The sequence below is a fragment of the Tamandua tetradactyla genome, chromosome 1 (genome assembly GCF_023851605.1).
Source record: "Tamandua tetradactyla isolate mTamTet1 chromosome 1, mTamTet1.pri, whole genome shotgun sequence".
Classification (NCBI taxonomy): Eukaryota; Metazoa; Chordata; class Mammalia; order Pilosa; family Myrmecophagidae; genus Tamandua; species Tamandua tetradactyla.
In genome coordinates, this window is record NC_135327.1 from 135,126,611 (window position 1) to 135,149,110 (window position 22,500).

The window sequence follows — 22,500 nt, forward strand, 5'->3', positions numbered from 1 at the left end:
TACCCAGAGTGGGCCCTCCTGACATGCGCAGGTGTTTGGACTCTAACCTATAAGTCACCTATACCTCATTTCACCATTTCCTTACATTTGTTCTGTGACTAAGCATGTATTCAATCTGCGCATGCTCAATAATCAGATCACCACTAATGACATTATCTGGGGCCACTGTGCTCAGTATCCTAAACCCTGCCCATCTTTTTCTCTAATAAAACTCTCAGAATTACTGCAGCTCAGGAGGACAGATTTTGGGCTGAGAGGCCATCTGCTCTCTACATGTGTAGTAATAAATTCTTTCTTTCTTTCGAACTTTGATGGAATTGAGTTACTTCAGAATTGGTTACTGAGTGCATCATCAAGCAAAAGAATCCCTGGCCTTTGTTGGGTAACATCATAAGGCTCTAATGTATCAGCTGGGCTACATTCTCCTCTGGTGGCTAGACAGGGAAAGAATATGTTTCCTAGCTTATTTGCACTTTTGGCTGAATTCACTTCCTTGCAGCTGTAAGACTGATGGACCAAGATTTTGTGCTGGCTTTCTGTCATCCAAGTCTGCCCTGGTGTCTTAGATGCTTAAAAGAACATGGTTCTTGTTTGTGGACTTCTACCCTCCAGAACTGAGAGAGAATAAATATCTGTTGTTTAAGCCTGATGTGTGACTTAAACAACAGATATTTGTTACAGCACCCCTGGGAAAATAAGACAATGTTATGTCACCCCTCAGCCTGGAATTCCTAGTGAACTTCCAGTCTTACATAGAATAAAATTGAAAATCTTCATATGATCTGGCACCCAAATCTTCCTCTAACCTCATTGCATTTCACAATTTGTCTCACTCACTCATCTCCAGACCTGCTTGTTTTCTTGATATTAATGTAGGATGCTGCATCAAGGCCTTTCCACTTTTTGGAACAACTTTTTCCTCCCATGTAAGTACATAATTCTCTTCCCACTTAATTTATGTCTGCTCAAATGTCAGTTCCTAAAGGAAGCCTTTCTTGACCATCCTTTTTAAGAGTATAGTCTTTGTCCCTGTGTTTTGACTGTGTTTTAGTTTTCTACTAAGTACTTTTACTTATGTTATGTTATACATATCATTGGTTTATTGTCAACCTTTTCCTTCAGTGAGGTTTTCTACAAAGCATAGCTGTGTTCACTGCTGCTTATCCCTTGTATGGAACAATATCTGATACATAATAGCAGGTAAATATGGCATAAGTGAATGAATAAAGAAAGGGATACATGAATGACTCAACTAATGCCACATGTTGGTTAGTTTTATACTTGGATTATGTACATATTATAAAGATATTTTTAATTGCTTTTTCTTGGGGTTATGACATCCTTTTTTCTCTTTCTATGGAAAAAGCAACATTTCTTTACTTCACATTATCTCCAATATCTTTAATCTTAATCATTCCATCTACTCCTTGGATTCATTTTATTTTCTTGAAGCATAATTTTTGGCTCTAATTTGGCTTATGTCTGCCTATTAGATCAAATTTTCCTGTGCAGGAAACTTGATTCTTAAGTTTCTAAGGGCCTTTTTGTATTTTCTTGTTTTGTGTACTTTTTTTCACATCCTGATTTTATATCAAATCAATTGCTCCCATATCATCTTTGGAATTTTTTTTTCCTAAAGTACCCTCCAGGAGACTTCCATCCTTCCGTTTCAGTTTGGACAGAGTGCTGCCTTTGGAAATTCCCTTTACTACAATTATTGGTTAAATTCACCCTCTTCTGAATCCAATGGCTTATCTTTCTTAGTTAATCCATCTTTTTTGCCAGAATATATCCTCAAATCTCTGTCTTTCTCTCCTACTAAGTTTCTCAGATTGTTCATTCATTATTTTCCTGATTTCCTTTAGTTCTTTCTCTGTACTTTCCTTCCTCTCCTCAAGCATTTTTAAGATGAAACAATTGCTGCTTTCAGAGCTGGGACCCAGTGATCTGAGTTCACTAATCAAAAGCCTTGATCAGCAATCAGCCATGCCCTCACCTTTGTTCAATAGCAAGTTAGCCAGGGCGTGAACCCCATGGGGGGCTGCCATGAGAGTGAGGGATAGGCACCAGTAGCCATCATGCAAAGAGAGCACGTTACAATTCTTTATCATAATGTATCAGTCTTTTCCTCCTGTTCTCCTGGATGCTTCACTCCTCTGAGGTTTCAAAATAATTGTTTCCAACAGTTCTTGTCTTTCTGATAGTGTTCTCATGTCAGGACTGAGTCCTGGAGCTTCCAACTCCATTTTCTTCCCTGGAAGTTCCCTCATGACAGTCTTTTAGGGTAAAGAGGCAGAGATTGGGTTTTATACTGGGTGGCCCTTAAGTTCCAAAATTAGGAGAGATTTGGACTTGGGTTTCAGTAGCCGCTATAGCTCCTTTACTTGTGTTTGATTTATTCAGAAAAACCAGATTCTGTAGGAGGATTCATGTAGGGCACACAGGCTGCAGGCTGTTCTGCAGGTGGAGGTGGGGGAGGAGGTGTCAAACACCTGATGCTTGGAAATGCATGACATTTCTGCATTCAAAGCTGGACTCCTCCTCGATTCTTCTGTCACAGTTGTAAAATGAACTCCCATAGCCAGCTCTGTTGGCCTTCTTCAATCCACTTTCTGTCTTACAGATATTTGATGAACTCTCTTGCCCATTAAGAGCCTGTCTTTTTGTTATCTTTATGGTGTAGTAGTACATATTTTTTAAAATTCACTCACTATCATTGTAATGTGGTTTGGAGAGAGAGAAGGGAAATAAATTTAAGTTTCCAGTCTACCCTGTTGGCCCAGAATCATTGATATATTGTTGCTGCTTTTTTATTTTTAATTTAACAGAATATCCAATTCAAGTGTGGGTTTTTCCCTGCTCATAAAAAATTCCATACTTGGCATCAGAAGACTTTAGTCACAGTGCCATTTGGCCAATGAATATCTTTGGACCTCAAACTAAATCCTTATATAATTGGATAGCTAAGAGATAGGGATTTCTAAGTTCTTGCAGCTCTAAATTTAATATTTCAAGTCTATTGCAAAATATGTATTAATCAGTTTAAAGATATTCTTCTGGTTATCACAGAAAACTTTCTGCATGAATTCTCTGGGAAGACAAAACAAGAATTTGAGCACTTGGTATTATTAAACAAGAAAGAAAAAGAACTTTATTTTTTCAAAAAGAGAATCCTCTTTCCATATAAATTATGGAAAATTATACTGTGAGAGGGAAAAACCAACTGGCATTAAAACAGGTTTTACTTATAGGAAAAAAAGACTGACAGTTCAATTCACTTTAAAGTCAAACCAAAAGCTCATAAGAAAATATGAGAATCAGAGACTGTCTAGTGTACAGTGATATACTGACTTTTGGTCATAGCATATTCACAACAATGGTACCAATTTTGAGTCAATAGGCTTCAGATAAGATCTTAAATTCTTATTTTTCATTAAAGCAATCATAGATTTGCAGAATTAGTTTCCTATTTTTAAAAGAAGTCATTATTTATTTATTTTGGGGGGGTGCTACTAAAATAGAGGGAATTGTAACAGAAAGGAAGTTGTAACATTTTTAAGAACAAAATCATTCCATCAATTGAAAGATCTACCTTCATTGGCTCTTTATTTGAAGACCCTGGTTAATCTGAGTCAGCAATCCACCCTTAATATATCTATAATTTGACATTATTTGAAAAGCTAAGGAATCTTACATTAGTTCCCATTTCTTCTTTGGAGGTAAAGTGTTGCTGATAGATGAAGCAATATTTAGGATACAATTAGTAAATTGCAGCAGAAACATGTACAGAACTTTACTTCATGGGTGCATAGGACAATTGCAAAGGGCATAAATGTATCACAAAACATAATTGCCTCTGTTATAATTGGACCCTGGAGAAAAACTGTCCAACTGCAGTTTGACGCTTTCCTTTTGGGAATAGAGAAACCATGTCTCCTTTATTACCAGTTTCTTACCTATACATTTTTAGAATCAATTTACTGCACAGATATTAGCCCTAAAATATTTATTACAGAAAAAGTTAATTAAACTTCATGGAAATAATATTTTCATAAATCTGGCCCTGTGTCATCCTATGTTGTGTAATTTTGGTGGCATTTTCACTTTATTGTGTTAGTTAGCCTGTTTTTATAGGCTGTGTAATTTTAAACAGCAATTTTAAGCCTATGGGAAAAGAAATAAAATCATTTTTTATTTCTTATATCTTATATATATATAATATATATATATTCTTATATCTTATATATATATAATATATATATTCTTATATCTTATATATATATAATATATATATTCTTATATCTTATATATATATATATCTTATATCTCAGATATTAATCTGAGTTTATTTACAAGATCAAGCAAATTAAACTGTACTCACAAGATGGAAAGAATCTAGAATTTTCATGAAAGATATGCTTTTTTGGGGTGACAGATTATTTCTGATTCTATGCTAATATTAAAGTAGGATGTTTAGAAAATAGTTGTATCAATTTTCATATTCTTTACAGAAATAATAATCATGTTTGTGTCACAGTTTTGTTTTTAAAAACAATGTAAAGTCATTCTTTTTTGAATGACTTTGAATGTAAAGCCATTTCTTTCTTTTCCTAATCCCAAATCCCTTTATTTCTCAACCTAAAACAAGCCTCATCACACTTGTCAGTTTTGTACATGCAGCATTTTTCTCATTCTTGTGAGAAAAATTCGAATCATGTGTTGTTCACTACCTAAGCTGGTACTTGCAATGTGTCTGGATAGATAGTTGTTGAATACATTGTTGAATTATCTAGGTAAAAAAATACCATTTCTTTGTCGTAATTTTCTCTTTCCTTTAGATTCATAAGGGAATTTAAAAATAAGATAACATCACCCTTTAACCAAGCTGCTAAAAAGTAAGAAACAAAATAAACAATGAGTAAATTGTTATAACAAGTCAAATCTAACTAGATTTGACAAATCTAAGCAATAAGCAGGTTTTTTAATAGCTACAGAAATAAATCTTATTTGGGGGAGAATGTTTATAAAAACAAATTATCAGTGCAAAGAACTTTAAATGCAAAAATGGTTAAATATCCTGGGTAAATATATTATTGCTGCAAGCTGGATTATTAAGTGTCTCAAAAATCACAAAATGTCTAAAGTAGTGGGACTATGCCTTGTTCCAATGAACACCATCATCATTTTATTAAATAATTCTTCCTTCTATAATTTATTGTTTTACTCTTGATTTCTTCAATTTTTTGTAGGACTACTTCCATAAAAGAAAGCAATCCCTGAGCTATACCCATTTGGAAGCAGTAAGTATCAGACCATAACTACAGAAAATTAATTACTTAATCAATGCGTTATTTTTAAACCAGCTAAACTATGGTCTGTTCACACTTCCTCCTACCTTCCTCTACCTTCCTCTCTTTGTCCATACACTCTGGTTTCTGTTAAAGAGCCTGTTATACTGTTTGAACCTCATCTCTCACCCACATACATCCTGCTGCTTTGCAGGTAACCATGACAATATTTCACAGTACCAAGGTTATGTGCCATACAAAATGCAGCCATGCTGTCTTAAATTTATTAGCAAACATACTTTTCCCAAAATACACATACTCACACAAACAAATATCCTATGAAATCATGTTTTTTGGGGAACTCTCAAAAGACTAAGTGTACAATCCAGTTTAATGAGTAGGAAGAAATCATGATTTCTTTGCTAGGAAAAAATAAAAGCAATTGTCAATACTACTAAAAATAATTGTTAATACTACAAAATATAGTATTTTGTAGTATTGGATTATTATTCCAAATATTTTCATTCCTTCATTGTCTGCTTCCTTAAGATTTACATTATAAATGTTTGCTAATTAACCATGGCTTCAAGGATGGAGGTAAATATATTTTCTGGTATGTAAGTTTTGAAATACCAAAGTTAATAAATACTGGTTGCTATGGTTTGCCAAACCCCAACCAAAACCACGCCTGCCAAAGAACACATAGGGCTGTATTTGAGAGACTACAGAAGTTTCGTGTACCAAGTTTACTTTCCAGAAACCTGAACCTCTAGATGGGTTCCTAGGCCAGATAAGTCCTGAAATCCAGAGGGGCCAGCCTCTCCAGAATATCAACTAGTCCTATCCCCCTACCCCATATTATCAACAGCCCTTTCCAATGTGAAAAAGTTAGTATGGGCATAGTCCAAATATGCCTAAAAATTTGGAGAAAGATCAAACAAGAAGGTGGAATTATAACAGAGAAGTTGGGACTTAACAAATGAATAGGACTACTGAATCATTATATTGATATTTCTTTTAGTCCCCAGAATCTTGGAGCAGTTAGAAGGAAAAACCTAAAATTGTGGAACTGTAACCCATACCAAACTCTGAAATCTGTTCTATGACTAATTGTTGTCATGTGCTTTAAAATTTATTCCTTTTTTTGGTATATGTTATTTTTCACAATAAAAAATAATTACTGGTGGCTTAATTTTGTTAATCAAACAACTGTAGTAAAGCATAAAGACACTGGTCAGGGAGTGAAGAGATAAGATATTCAGATTCTGGATAACCATAGCATTCATTGGATGAATGGTTTACCTCCGCATCCACTTTCAGTAACTCTTACCTGGGCCACGATCTTGTCATTACCTAAAGGGCTCAACCCTTAATCGAGTTTAATTTTGCCCTTTCTGATCATTTTCCCTATCAATCTCTTAATATTTGTGCCGGTTTGAAACTGATATGTACCCCAGAAAAGCCATATTCTTCTAATCTAATCTTGCGGATGCAGACCTATTGTGGATGGGACCTTTTGACCAGGTTATTTCATTGGAAATGTGACCCTGCCCATTCAAGGTCAATCTAAATCTGCTTATTAGAATCCTTAAAGAGGGCTACATTTTGGAGAAAGCATAGACACTTAGAGATAGATGCAAAGCAAGGATCCACAGAAATTGAAAGAGCCAGAAACTGGAAAGAGCTAAGGGAAGTTAAAAGATGAAATCCAGAATTTAACCTAGAGAAGCTAAGGAGGGTCCAGAGGCACTTAGAGAAAGAAAAGCCCAGAGATGCTAAGAGAAGACCTGAAGAACACAGAGAGAAGGCCACTGGAATAAGAAGCTGAAAGCAACAGTACTAGGAGCAAAGACCAGCAGATGCCAGCCATGTGCCTTCCCAGTGGACAGAGGTGTCCAAAATGCCAGCAGCGTTTCTACAGAGTCCAGGTTATCACCCTGTTGATACCTTTATTAGAACATTTTCATGGCCTTAGAACTGTAAATTTATAACTTAATGAATCCCCTTTGAAAAAGTTAACTTACTACTGGTATATTGCATTCCAGTAGCTTTAGCAAACTGAAACAACCTTCTGGCACTTTCTTCCTAACTTTGGTTACTTTCACTTTTTTTTTTACTTCGTCTTTACCTGAAAATCCTTGATTATTCACAAACTTTCAGACCCTTTGTAGCTTTACTCATTCCCTATTCTCTTGGAACCCATCACTTCACACACTTCCACACAATACTTTTAACTCTATCCCCTTCGTGTTTCTGCCCTGGTTCTCCTAATCACCAACCATGGAATGAATTCTTTTATTTATTTCTTTAACAAGTATATTAAATACTGTGTGCTTGGAATTTCTCTAGACACTAAGGATACAAAGGTCAAGAATAATGCCAATAAAGGTTCTGATCTCACAGAGTTGTCATTTCCTTGGGAGGGAGAAGGCAGGTAATAATCAAGAAGAGTTAACAGAAAAAATAATTTCATATGGTGATAAGTTCTGAAAAGCAGAATAACACTATCGGGAATGACTTGAGGGGATGAGGATTAATTTATATATGATTGTCAGTAAGGCTTCTGTGAAGAGGTGAGCTGCCAAGCTATTCTGACATTTTTACTATGCATGTTCAACACATTTCACAATTTTGATGAAAACCTTCTGTAGTTGGTGTAATAGATTGAATATCTGTAACTTTGCTAGATTGAGTAATTTACTCCAACATAGATATGTTCTTAATTTTAATACAGGTCCCTATGAACCCATGGTAATAAGACTGTACTAGCTAGGGTTCTCTAGAGAAACAGAATCAGCAGGAGATTCTATTCTTTTATTTTATTTTATTTTATTTTATTTTTTATTAACGGAAAGAAAAAAAAAGAAATTAACACAACATTTAGAAATCATACCGTTCTACATATGCACTCAGTAATTCTTAACATCATCACATAGATGCATGATCATTGTTTCTTAGTACATTTGCATCGGTTTAGAGGAACTAGCAACACAACAGAAAAAGATATAAAATGTTAATATAAAGAAAAGAAATAAAAGTAGTAATAATAGTAAAAAACAACAACAACAAACAAACAAACAAGCAAACAAAAACAAAAAAAAACCCTATAGCTCAGATGCAGCTTCATTCAGTGTTTTAACATGATTACTTTACAATTAGGTATTATTGTGCTGTCCATTTTTGAGTTTTTGTATCTAGTCCTGTTGCACAGTCTGTATCCCTTCAGCTTCAATTACCCATTGTCTTACCCTGTTTCTAACTTCTGCTGAACTCTGTTACCAATGACATATTTCAAGTTTATTCTCGAATGTCCGTTCACATCAGTGGGACCATACAGTATTTGTCCTTTAGTTTTTGGCTGGATTCACTCAGCATAATATTCTCTAGGTCCATCCATGTTATTACATGGTTCATAGCAAGAGCACTGAAGAAATAAATAAATAAATGGGAGCTCCTCAAAATTAAACACTTTTGTGCATCAAAGAACTTCATCAAGAAAGTAGAAAGACAGCCTACACAATGGGAGACAATATTTGGAAATGACATATCAGATAAAGGTCTAGTATCCAGAATTTATAAAGAGATTGTTCAACTCAACAACAAAAAGACAGCCAACCCAATTACAAAATGGGAAAAAGACTTGAATAGACACCTCTCAGAGGAGGAAATACAAATGGCCAAAAGGCACATGAAGAGATGCTCAATGTCCCTGGCCATTAGAGAAATGCAAATCAAAACCACAATGAGATATCATCTCACACCCACCAGAATGGCCATTATCAACAAAACAGAAAATGACAAGTGCTGGAGAGGATGCGGTGAAAGAGGCACACTTATCCACTGTTGGTGGGAATGTCAAATGGTGCAACCACTGTGGAAGGCAGTTTGGCGGTTCCTCAAAAAGCTGAATATAGAATTGCCATACGACCCAGCAATACCATTGCTGGGAATCTACTCAAAGGAATTAAGGGCAAAAACTCAAACGGACATTTGCACACCAATGTTTATAGCAGCGTCATTTACAATTGCAAAGAGATGGAAACAGCCAAAATCTCCATCAACAGAAGAGTGGCTAAACAAACTGTGGTATATACATACGAAGGAGATTCTATTCTTAATTTTAAACATAAAATTTATAAAAATGTCTCATGTAACCATGGGGAAGTAGAGTCCAAAATCAAACTCCAATGAAGGTCTTCAACAAACTCTCAGGAAAGGCTGGCTGGGCAACTGTGGGGATGTAAAAATCCAAGATCTGCAGGGCAAACCACAAGCTGGCAGCTCCAATGAAGGTTTCAATGAACTCTTAGGAGAGGCTGGCTGGCTGAAGAAGGAAGAGTGATTGTCTCTTCTGAATTCTCCTTAAAAGCCTTCCGTTGATTAGATTAAGCATCGTCCATTGCAAAAGACACTCCGCTTAGATGATTGCAAATGCAGCTTATTAAATTCCCCCTTTTAAAAGCCATTCCATTTCTGGTAAATTGCATTCCAGCAGCTAGCAAATGCAATCAACTGTGGATGTAGACAACATTATCATGATTTAAGTCCAGAAATGTCCTCAAAGCAACAGACAGGCCAGGAACTGCTCAGACAACCAAGCACCACCACCTGGCCAAGTTGACACATGAACCGGACCACAACAAGGACCTTTTAAAGAGGCTATTTTTATTTAAGGTGTGGTCCAACTGAATGAGGGTGGGTATTAATGCATATTATTGGAGGCATTATAAAGAGAAGAAACTTAAGCCAGCAACCAGAATAAAAGCCACAAGTAGGAGTCTGATTCCCAAAGTCAGCAGAAAGCTGATGAGCTGATGCAAGGAGAGATTGCATGTGAAAGGAGGCAGAGATACAAGCCAAGGAACCCCTAAGACTTGCCAGCAGCCAGCACCAGAATGCTACAGATTCTGGGAGAAAATAAGTCTTGACGGCATTTTGATTTTGGACTTCTTCTAGCTTCAAAACTATAACCTAGTAACTGCTTGTTCCTTAAGCCAATCCATTGAGTGATATTTCTAGTAGTAGCCAGGCAAAATAAGGTGGTAATAGAAAATGAGAGTTAGCCTTTATTGTAATAATTGAAGGCTATCAAACAGCAAGGTATTCAATGGAGGCTCAGAAGATCCTGAAACCAAGAAGTAGAACACTACCAGAAGGCAAGGCAGTTGGTCACTTTCTCAGTCTCTCACTCTCCTTGAAATTACGGAACCTCTCATCTTGCTCCCTCTGCATTTCCATGTACCCAGGCACAGGGTAGAAAATAGCTAACCTGCGCCTCCCTATCTTTACAAAGTTCTCAGGAATACTTCTTTTAAGGGACTGTTCTGGTTTGCTAGCTACTGGAATGCAGTATACCAGAAATGGAATGGCTTTTAAAAGGGGGAATTTAATAAGTTGCTAGTTCACAGTTCTAAGATCATGAAAATGTTCCAATTAAAGCAAGTCTATAAAAATGTCCAAATTAAGGCACCAACAAGTGGTTACCTTCACTCAATAAAAGCTGATGAAATTCAGGGCTTCTTGCTCAACTGGAAAGGCACAGTGCGAATATGGCGATGTCTGCTAGCCTTCTCTCCAGGCCTCTTGTTTCATGGAGCTCTCTCAGGGAAGTTTTCCTTCTTCATCTCCAAAGGTCTCTGGCTGTGTGGGCTTTGCAGCTCTCATGGCTCTCTTGCGACTCTGTCTCTCTCTCTCCAAAATGCTTCCTCTTTTAAAGGATTCCAGCAAACTAAGACACATCTGGAATGGGTGGAGCCACGTGTCCCTCAAATCAAGGATAATAACCATAATTGGGTGAGTCACATCTCTGTGGAGATAATCTAATCAAATTTCCTGACTGCATTATTGGATCAGGATTAAAGAAAGGTTGCTTTTACAAAATTGGGTCAGGTTTAAAGCATGGCTTTTCTAGAGTACATAATCCTTTCAAATTCCCCTGTGCAAGATCTGATTGGTCAATTTGTGTCATGTGTCCATCCCATCACCAGGAAGCCAGATTCCTGTGGAAGACAATTTTCAATAAAGGCAGCGTACGAGCCCCTAATGTGTCAACTATAATCAGTTAATTTAAACAGCTTCATAATGCAATTATCTCCTAGACTATTAATCCGCCTCAATCTCTTGCGATGTAAATTAAGTCCGACCCTATACAAAAATGACCCTTTCAAGGGCAACAGCAATCATCTCTCTAGCATTGAATCAGGAAAAAAAAGTTGTCAGATGTAATTTCAAAATTTGGAAGATTTACAATTAGGTTGAACGTTTTTCCTAAATGGTTCCTTTCCATATGAAAATTGTATATATTCAGTTGACAATAGTGTTACACACTCTCTTAGGTGTTTCCAAGAAAGTAAGACACAAACCCAGCCTTCAGGGAGCTCACACTCTAACTACCCCTTTTTTTCCTTTTCATTGCACTTCCTTAGTTCTTGCCCTTATCTCAATACTTGAATCAGTATCTTTTTAAAAACTTTTTCCACCTGCCAATTATACGTCAGATTAAAATTTTAAAAAACAAGGGTTCCAGTATATCAGAACCTACAAAGATTTCTGAAAGATTAAAGCTTAACATTGAAGGGTCTCCAAAATCTGACACTCAGCAAACCTTGTGTTATTCCATTACCATATAAGAAAAAAAAACTATAGCTCAGATGCAGCTTCATTCAGTGTTTTAACATAATTACATTACAATTAGGTAGTATTCTGCTGTCCATTTTTTTTTTTTTTAGAAATCATACCATTCTACATATGCAATCAGTAATTCTTAACATCATCACATAGATGCATGATCATCGTTTCTTAGTACATTTGCATTGGTTTAGAAGAACTAGCAACATAACCGAAAAAGATATAGAATGTTAATATAGAGAAAAAAAATAAAAGTAATAATAATAAGAACAAAACAAAACAAAACAAAACAAAACAAAACAAAAACCTATAGCTCGGATGCAGCTTCATTCAGTATTTTAACATGATTACTTTACAATTAGGTATTATTGTGCTGTCCATTTTTGAGTTTTTGTATCTAGTCCTATTGCACACTCTGTATTCCATCAGCTCCAATTACCCATTATCTTACCCTGTTTCTAACTCCTGCTGAACTCTGTTACCAATGACATATTCCAAGTTTATTCTCAAGTGTCGATTCACATCATTGGGACCATACAGTATTTGTCTTTTAGCTTTTGGCTAGACTCACTCAGCATAATGTTCTCTAGGTCCATCCATGTTATTACATGCTTCATAAGTTTATCCTCCTTAAAGCTGCATAATATTCCATCGTATGTATATACCACAGTTTGTTTAGCCACTCGTCTGTTGATGGACATTTTGGCTGTTTCCATCTCTTTGCAACTGTAAATAAGGCTGCTATAAACATTGGTGTGCAAATGTCCGTTTGAGTTTTTGCCCTTAATTCCTTTGAGTAGATTCCCAGCAATGGTATTGCTGGGTCGTATGGCAATTCTATATTCAGCTTTTTGAGGAACCGCCAAACTGCCTTCCACAGTGGTTGCACCATTTGACATTCCCACCAACAGTGGATAAGTGTGCCTCTTTCACCGCATCCTCTCCAGCACTTGTCATTTTCTGTTTTGTTGATAATGGCCATTCTGGTGGGTGTGAGATGATATCTCATTGTGGCTTTGATTTGCATTTCTCTAACGGCCAGGGACATTGAGCATCTCTTCATGTGCCTTTTGGCCATTTGTATTTCCTCCTCTGAGAGGTGTCTATTCAAGTCTTTTTCCCATTTTGTAATTGGGTTGGCTGTCTTTTTGTTATTGAGTTGAACAATCTCTTTATAAATTCTGGATACTAGACCTTTATCTGATATGTCGTTTCCAAATATTGATTCCCATTGTGTAGGCTGTCTTTCTACTTTCTTGATGAAGTTCTTTGATGCACAAAAGTGTTTAATTTTGAGGAGTTCCCATTTATTTATTTCCTTCTTCAGTGCTCTTGCTTTAGGTGTAAGGTCCATAAAACCGCCTCCAATTGTAAGATTCATAAGATATCTCCCTACATTTTCCTCTAACTGTTCTATGGTCTTAGACCTAATGTTTAGATTTTTGATCCATTTTGAGTTAACTTTTGTGTAGGGTGTGAGATATGGGTCTTCTTTCATTCTTTTGCATATGGATATCCAGTTCTCTAGGCACCATTTATTGAAGAGACTGTTCTGTCCCAGGTGGGTTGGCTTGACTGCCTTATCAAAGATCAAATGTCCATAGATGAGAGGGTCTATATCTGAGCACTCTATTCGATTCCATTGGTCGATATATCTATCTTTATGCCAATACCATGCTGTTTTGACCACTGTGGCTTCATAATATGCCTTAAAGTCCAGCATCGCTAGACCTCCAGCTTCGTTTTTTTTCCTCAAGATGTTTTTAGCAATTCGGGGCACCCTGCCCTTCCAGATAAATTTGCTTATTGGTTTTTCTATTTCTGAAAAATAAGTTGTTGGGATTTTGATTGCTATTGCATTGAATCTGTAAATCAGTTTAGGTAGGATTGACATCTTAACTATATTTAGTCTTCCAATCCATGAACATGGTATGCCCTTCCATCTATTTAGGTCTTCTGTGATTTCTTTTAGCAGTTTTTTGTAGTTTTCTTATATAGGTTTTTTTGTCTCTTTAGTTAAATTTATTCCTACGTATTTTATTCTTTTAGTTGCAATTGTAAATGGGATTCGTTTCTTGATTCCCCCTCAGCTTGTTCATTACTAGTGTATAGAAATGCTACAGATTTTTGAATGTTGATCTTGTAACCTGCTACTTTGCTGTACTCATTTATTAGCTCTAGTAGTTTTGTTGTGGATTTTTCAGGGTTTTCGATGTATAGTATCATATCGTCTGCAAACAGTGATAGTTTTACTTCTTCCTTTCCAATTTTGATGCCTTGTATTTCTTTTTCTTGTCTAATTGCTCTGGCTAGAACCTCCAACACAATGTTGAATAATAGTGGTGATAGTGGACATCCTTGTCTTTTTCCTGATCTTAGGGGGAAAGTTTTCAATTTTTCCCCATTGAGGATGATATTAGCTGTGGGTTTTTCATATATTCCCTCTATCATTTTAAGGAAGTTCCCTTGTATTCTTATCCTTTGAAGTGTTTTTCAACAGGAAAGGATGGTGAATCTTGTCAAATGCCTTCTCTGCATCAATTGAGATGATCATGTGATTTTTCTGCTTTGATTTGTTGATATGGTGTATTACATTAATTGATTTTCTTATGTTGAAACATCCTTGCATACCTGGGATGAATCCTACTTGATCATGATGTATAATTCTTTTAATGTGTTGTTGGATATGATTTGCTAGAATTTTATTGAGGATTTTTGCATCTATATTCATTAGAGAGATTGGCCTGTAGTTTTCTTTTTTTGTAATATCTTTGCCTGGATTTGGTATGAGGGTGATGTTGGCTTCATAGAATGAATTAGGTAGTTTTCCCTCCGCTTCAATTTTTTTGAAGAGTTTGAGGAGAGTTGGTACTAATTCTTTCTGGCATGTTTGATAGAATTCAGATGTGAAGTCATCTGGTCCTGGACTTTTCTTTTTAGGAAGCTTTTGAATGACTGATTCAATTTCTTTACTTGTGATTGGTTTGTTGAGGTCATCTATGTCTTCTTGAGTCAAAGTTGGTTGTTCATGTCTTTCCAGGAACCCGTCCATTTCCTCTAAATTGTTGTATTTATTAGCATAAAGTTGTTCATAGTATCCTGTTATTACCTCCTTTATTTCTGTGAGGTCAGTAGTTATGTCTCCTCTTCCATTTCTGATCTTATTTATTTGCATCCTCTCTCTTCTTCTTCTTGTCAATCTTGCTAAGGGCCCATCAATCTTATTGATTTTCTCATAGAACCAACTTCTGGCCTTATTGATTTTCTCTATTGTTTTCATGCTTTCAGTTTCATTTATTTGTGCTCTAATCTTTGTTATTTCTTTCCTTTTTGCTTGCTTTGGGATTAGTTTGCTGTTCTTTCTCCAGTTCTTCCAAGTGGACAGTTAATTCTTGCATTTTTGCCTTTTCTTCTTTTCTGATATAGGCATTTAGGGCAATAAATTTCCCTCTTAGCACTGCCTTTGCTGTGTCCCATAAGTTTTGATGTGTTGTGTTTTCATTTTCATTCGCCTCGAGGTATTTGCTAATTTCTCTAGCAATTTCTTCTTTGACCCACTCGTTGTTTAGGAGTGTGTTGTTGAGCCTCCACGTATTTGTGAATTTTCTGGCACTCCGCCTATTATTGATTTCCAACTTCATTCCTTTATGATCCGAGAAAGTGTTGTGTATGATTTCAATCTTTTTAAATTTGTTAAGACTTGCTTTGTGACCCAGCATATGGTCTATCTTTGAGAATGATCCATGAGCACTTGAGAAAAAGGTGTATCCTGCTGTTGTGGGATGTAATGTCCTATAAATGTCTGTTAAGTCTAGCTCATTTATAGTAATATTCAGATTCTATATTTCTTTGTTGATCCTCTGTCTAGATGTTCTGTCCATTGATGAGAGTGGTGAATTGAAGTCTCCAACTATTATGGTATTTGTGTCTATTTCCCTTTTCAGTGTTTGCAGTGTATTCCTCATGTATTTTGGGGCATTCTGGTTCGGTGTGTAAATATTTATGATTGTTATGTCTTCTTGTTTAATTGTTCCTTTTATTAGTATATAGTGTCCTTCTTTGTCTCTTTTAACTGTTTTACATTTGAAGTCTAACTTGTTGGATATTAGTATAGCCACTCCTGCTATTTTCTGGTTGTTATTTGCATGAAATATCTTTTCCCAACCTTTCACTTTCAACCTATGTTTATCTTTGGGTCTAAGATGTGTTTCCTGTAGACAGCATATAGAAGGATCCTGTTTTTTAATTCATTCTGCCAGTCTATGTCTTTTGATTGGGGAATTCAGTCCATTGACATTTAGTGTTATTACTGTTTGGATAATATTTTCCTCTAACATTTTGTCTTTTGTATTATATATATCATATCTGATTTTCCTTCTTTCTACACTCTTCTCCATACCTCTCTCTTCTGTCTTTTTGTATCTGACTCTAGTGCTCCCTTTAGTATTTCTTGCAGAGCTGGTCTCTTGGTCACAAATTCTCTCAGTGACTTTTTGTCTGAGAATGTTTTAATTTCTCCCTCATTTTTGAAGGATAATTTTGCTGGATATAGGAGTCTTGGTTGGCAGTTTTTCTCTTTTAGTAACTTAAATATATCATCTCACTGTCTTCTAGCTTCCATGGTTTCTGTTGAGAAATCTACACATAGTCTTATTGGGTTTCCCTTGTATGTGATGGATTGTTTTTCTCTTGCTGCTTTCAAGATCCTCTCTTTCTCTTTGACCTCTGACATTCTAACTAGTAAGTGTCTTGGAGAACGCCTATTTGGGTCTAATCTCTTTGGGGTGCGCTGCACTTCTTGGATCTGTAATTTTAGGTCTTTCATAAGAGTTGGGAAATTTTCAGTGATAATTTCTTCCATTAGTTTTTCTCCTCCTTTTCCCTTCTCTTCTCCTTCTGGGACACCCACAACACATATATTTGTGTGGTTCATATTGTCCTTGATTTCCCTGATACCCTGTTCAAATTTTTCCATTCTTTTCCCGATAGTTTCTGTTTCTTTTTGGAATTCAGATGTTCCATCCTCCAAATCACTAATTCTATCTTCTGTCTCTTTAAATCTATCATTGTAGGTATCCATTGTTTTTTCCATCTTTTCTACTTTATCCTTCACTTCCATAAGTTCTGCGATTTGTTTTTTCAGTTTTTCTATTTCTTCTTTATGTTCAGCCCATGTCTTCTTCATGTCCTCCCTCAATTTATCGATTTCATTTTTGAAGAGGTTTTCCATTTCTCTTCGTATATTCAGCATTAGTTGTCTCAGCTCTTGTATCTCATTTGAACTATTGGTTTGGTCCTTTGATTGGGCCATATTCTCAATCTTCTGAGCATGGACCGTTATCTTCTGCTGCTGGCATCTGGGCATTTAGTCATATTTCTCTGGGTATCGGACCCAACAAGTTTGTAAGATTTTTCTGTGAAATCTCTGGGTTCTGTTTTTCCTATCCTGCCCAGTAGGTGGCGCTCGTGGCACACGTTTGTCTCACGTGTTTGGAATGGATTACCCCCGGTCACCGATCTCTGCGGCCTGGGGATTTCCGATCCAATTCTCTCCGTTGGTTCAGGGGCTGCACGTGGTGGGGGCGTCAGCCGCCGCGGCTTGAGGGGACCCTGTGGCTAGTCGCCCGCCGCAGCGGGCCCGGGGAATTCGCCACCGGACCAGGAAGTCGCCCGCAGGGGAGGGGCGTCGGTCACCGGCCGCTGCGGCCTGGGGAATTCCCCACCGGACCAGGAAGCCGCCTGCGGGGGGGGGGGGCCACCGCGGCTTGGATAGCCCTCTGATCCGAGACTCATAGCCACGGACTCAAAGCCGAGACTCGAAGCCACCCGCAAAAGAGGGGCGCCGGCCGCCTCGGCTTGGGAAACTTGCCTCTCCGAGACTCTCAGCCGGCCCGGGAAGGAGGGAGGGAGTCCACAACATTATTCTTGAACCAAGTTCCCTCATGGTTCAAAATCAATTTCTTCTCCACTGCTTTTTTTTTTTTTAAGGTTTTAAGTTTGACTCTTATTCATGGATGGTTTAAACGTCTCACTTCTACGAATCAGTGCTCAGATTCAAAGAATCTGAATTCCTCTTACAGACAGCCTTCTGTTAAGCTGTTCTACCAGTTCTTCTTATTTAAAACCTCCCAACTCACTAGTCTTCCAAATTCCTGCTGTCCTTATATGTACTGTTGTTTCAGTAATTGTTTCAAAGGCATGTGTTAAGTACCTGCTCATAGGAAAATGATCTAATAAGGCTAACAAAGCGGACAATATAAAGCAATAAGAAATACTTCATCTAAAAGAAGGCAAGAATGAGGGGGAAAGGCAGCACAGAACACATAGACAATCGAATGGAGAGACTAATATAGCAGTTTTGAACTCAAATATAGCAATATAAAGTACATGTAAATAGGCTAGACACTCCAATTAACAAAGATTGTCAAAGTGGATTTTTTTAAAGCAGTTTTATTACCATATATTCACATACCATACAATCCATCCTAAGTGCAATTAATGGCTTTTAATATGGTATATTCATCACCATAATCAATTTTAGAACATTTTCATTACTCCATACTCTCTTAACAATCACCTCTCAATCCCTCTATCCTTCCACAGCTCAACATAGCCACTAATCTGATCCTACAAATTTATTTATATTTAAATTGGAATGCTACAAAGTATAGTATTTTGTGTCTGCTTTCTTTGAGTTAGCATAATTTTTTAAATTATTGTAATTTTTTAATTAGAGAAGTTGTAGGTTTGCATAAAAGTCATGTAGAAACTACCATACGCCGATATACCCCTCTTCGTTTAGTTTGTAAAAGCTACAGGGATGCAATATACCAGAAATGGAATGGCTTTTAAAAAGGGGTATTTTTTAAGTTGCAAGTTTTCAATTCAAAGGCCATGGAAATGTCCAAACTAAGGCATCCAGGGAAAGACACCTTGATTCAAGAAAAGCCAATGGGTCCAAAACACCTCTGTCAGCTGGAAAGGCACATGGTGGCATCTGCTACCTTTCTCTCCTGGATTCTCGTTTCATAAGGGTTACCCAGAGGTGTTCTTCTGCATCTCCATAGATCTCTGGCTGTGTGAACTCTGTTGGCTTTCTTGGCTCTAAAGCTTTTTCCAAAATGGTTCCCTTTTAAAGGCCTCCAGTAAGAAACCCACCTTGAATGGGTAGAGACACATCTCCATGGAAACCATCTAAGCAAAAGTTACCATCCACAATTGGATGGGTCACATCTCCATGGAAACAATTAAAAAAAAAAAATCCCAACCAGCAATATTGAATAAGAATTAGAGAACATGGCTTCTCTTGGGTACACAACAGATTCAAACAGACACACTCCTATTGTTGACAGTTTGTATTAGTGTGATACCTTTTTACAGTTAATGAAAGAATATTGATATATTACTATTAATTATAATCCATAGTTTACATTAGGTATTTTTCCCATATACCACACAATTATTATCTTGTAACAGTGTTATACATTTCTTATAATTCATGAAAGAACATTCTTATATTTGCACTATAAACCACATCATCAAAAACAGGGCTTACCATGTTATACACAAAACCCATGTTTTGTCTTCTTTCTCTCTAGTAGCATACACGATCCCAAACTTCCTCTTTCAACCACATTCACATACATGGCTCAGTGATGTTAATTACACTCACAATACTGTGCCACCATCACTACTATTCATTTCCAAACAATTAAAATGAATCTAAGTAGATATTCTGTACAAATTAAGCATCAGCTCCCAATTCTCCACCTTCACTTTATCCCCTGCTAACCTATATTCTAGATTCTAACTCTATGAGTTTGCATATTACAATTAGTTCCTGTCAGTGAGCTCACACAATATCTGTCCTTTTGTGTCTGGCTTGTTTCACTCAACATAATGTTCTCAAGATTCATCCATGTTGTCGCATGCATTAGGACTTCAGTCCTTGTTACAACTAAATAATAGTCCACTGTATATATACCACATTTTGTCTAATCATTCATTGATTGACAGGACACTTGGGCTGCTTCCATCTTTTGAAAATTATGAATAAGGCACTATGAACATTGTTGTGAAAATGTCTGTTTGGGTCCCTGCTTACAGTTCTTCTGGAAATATACCTTTGCCAGTTTGAAAGTGTTATGTACCACAGAAAAGCCATGCTTTAATCCTAATCCAATCTTGTGGGAACACAAGATTCTTTTAATCCTGATTTGATATTGTAGATTGGAAACTTTCGATTATCTACATGGAGATGTGAAACACCCAATTGTAGGTATGATCTTTTGATTAGATGGAGATGTGACTCCACCCAGTCCAGGGGGTTCTTGATATTTCACTGAAATCTTTAAAAGAGGAAACATTTTGGAGAGAGCCAGAAATGACAGACGCCTCAGAGCCGGCAGAAACTTCACAGCAGAGCTGACACAGTTGCGTGTGGAGAACAGAGACACACGTGTTTGGAGATGCTTGGAGGCTAGCAAACATTGCCGTGAAATGTTAAGCAAGCCGGAACCTGGAGAGAGCCAAGGGAAGTCAAGAGATGAAAGCCAGTCCTGGAGAAGTCATGTGAGCAGCCCCCACAGGAACAGAGGCTAAAGACAATGAAGTCCAGGACGGAGCTGTTCCAGACCCGTTGGCCTTTCTTGAGTGAAGGTAACCTTAGCTGGCACCTTAACACGGACACTTTCACTTCCTTAGAACTGTGAACTTGCAAGTTATAAAATTCCCCTTAATAAAAGCCCTTCTAGTTTCTGGTATATCTCATTCTGGCAGCTTACAAACTAACACAACAATGAATGCCTCAAAAAAGTAGTCACAATGGAAATTTATAAAATATTTTAAACTGGATATAATAAAAATATTTCATATAAAAAATGTAGGATAAAACTAATGCCACACTTTAAAGAAATTTATAGAAAAGAAAAATGGTTGAAAATAACCTAGCAGCCATTTCCAGAAACAATGAATGCACATAGCACCCGGATGCTGGATTCCAAGTTCTATTTAACATTAAAAGGAACCAGTGATACCTTTCCATGTAGAAATGCCTGACACCATATTTAGAGGAATCATTTGTGCGGGAAATGTACAGGGTGAACCTGGTATGGCTTATCATGCCTATAAGTAATAAAATTCTCTAAGACTAGTGAGATTCAAAAGAATACAGTGTTTGACTTAAGGAGTCCATAAGATACATTAGCTTAAAAATTATCTAAGTATCTTCAGTGATGAGAGAGAGAAAGAGAAGGAAAGGAGGAAATGCCACTTTATAAATATAAGAGGAATCATGGAATGAGTAAAATAAATATCTTCCATTGCCCAATATAAATCATGCAAGAATCATCAGTCAATGATAAAATCACTGGGCAAAAAGTTGTTTGAGAACAGGACATGCATAACTCTCAAAATATTAGCCTATAAAAATATATTATGTCCACACACGCAGATAATCAAACGTTGTGGAATACTGACAACACTTGACTCTAGATGGGGAGTTCCTGGTTGCTCATGCTCTATTCTCTCAACTTTTCTGTAGGTCTGAAAACTTTCAAAAGACAGCAGAGAAGTGCTATTAGACAGCTTTAGTCTCCAGACAATCTGGGACACATCTGATTTAGAAGTGCTTCCAGAAAAAAGAAGTAAGGATCATTTTTAAGATTGGGCATCTCAATAAATCTCTAAAGGAAGAGCAGACTAGAATCAGAAGAAAGATGGGATTGGTACAAAAGCAGCAGTCACTCATTTTTTCTGAGAGATGGAGCTGTTTGATAATTTGTGGGTGACACAGTGACAACTGCTTTTTGCTTAGATAAAGTTATGAAATGGCCTTGTTTTGTCTCACTTTATCATGATCTCAGAATGACCTTGTCTGATGATGTTCTGTGCGCTTGTCTATGTTCAGCAGAACAGCGCGGCCTATTTGAGCTCAGGCCAGCTCCTGAGCGTGAGGCTTAGCTGCTACTGTCAGACCTGCTTCCAGATGTCAAAGGCTGCTTTTTTCTTTCTCAATTGACTCAAAACATAGAAATGAGCAAGTTACTTTGAACTCTAATGGTAGATATTGAAAGCTGAATGTAGCATTCACAACTGGAAACTCAAAAGTAGGATAAATTTTCAAGAAAATTAATATTATGCACACATGCATTTATTTGACAAATGAACTGAGTGTTTAGTGTGTGGAGAGAACTGTGAGTAGCCTTGAGGGGAATATAAATATGAGTAAGGGATAGTGATTGTCCTTAAAATAATTTAGCCTTTGGCCTTATATGTGATGGAGATTTCCAACTTGGACCATTTATTATAAATACAGAAAAAACCATCAGCATGTGTATTAACTAATTCTTTGTTTAAAGTTGAATTCTAAACAATCATGCGATAACAACTTTGAGAAGATTGTGAGGGAAGATTTGGGGAATTATTTAGTTTGTGATATAGACATTTTGAAATTCATATACTTATCTCCTGTGGATGCTTATTAAGGCTGGTATACACTGGTAGAAATAAATATATGACTGAAATTAACCAAAGAAATAGAAATGCCAGCAATAAACACACATTTACTTATAGCTGCTCCCCATAA

The 22,500-nt window shown here is 36.8% G+C and overlaps 1 long non-coding RNA gene across 1 annotated transcript; it reads left to right on the forward strand.

Annotated features, from left to right (window-relative positions):
- The first annotated feature begins 413 nt into the window (after positions 1-413).
- Positions 414-21,908, forward strand: LOC143686567 (uncharacterized). The gene is made up of 3 exons (XR_013177255.1): positions 414-926; positions 5,250-5,300; positions 21,457-21,908. It is a non-coding gene; the product is annotated as an uncharacterized LOC143686567 (long non-coding RNA).
- The last annotated feature ends 592 nt before the right edge of the window (positions 21,909-22,500 follow it).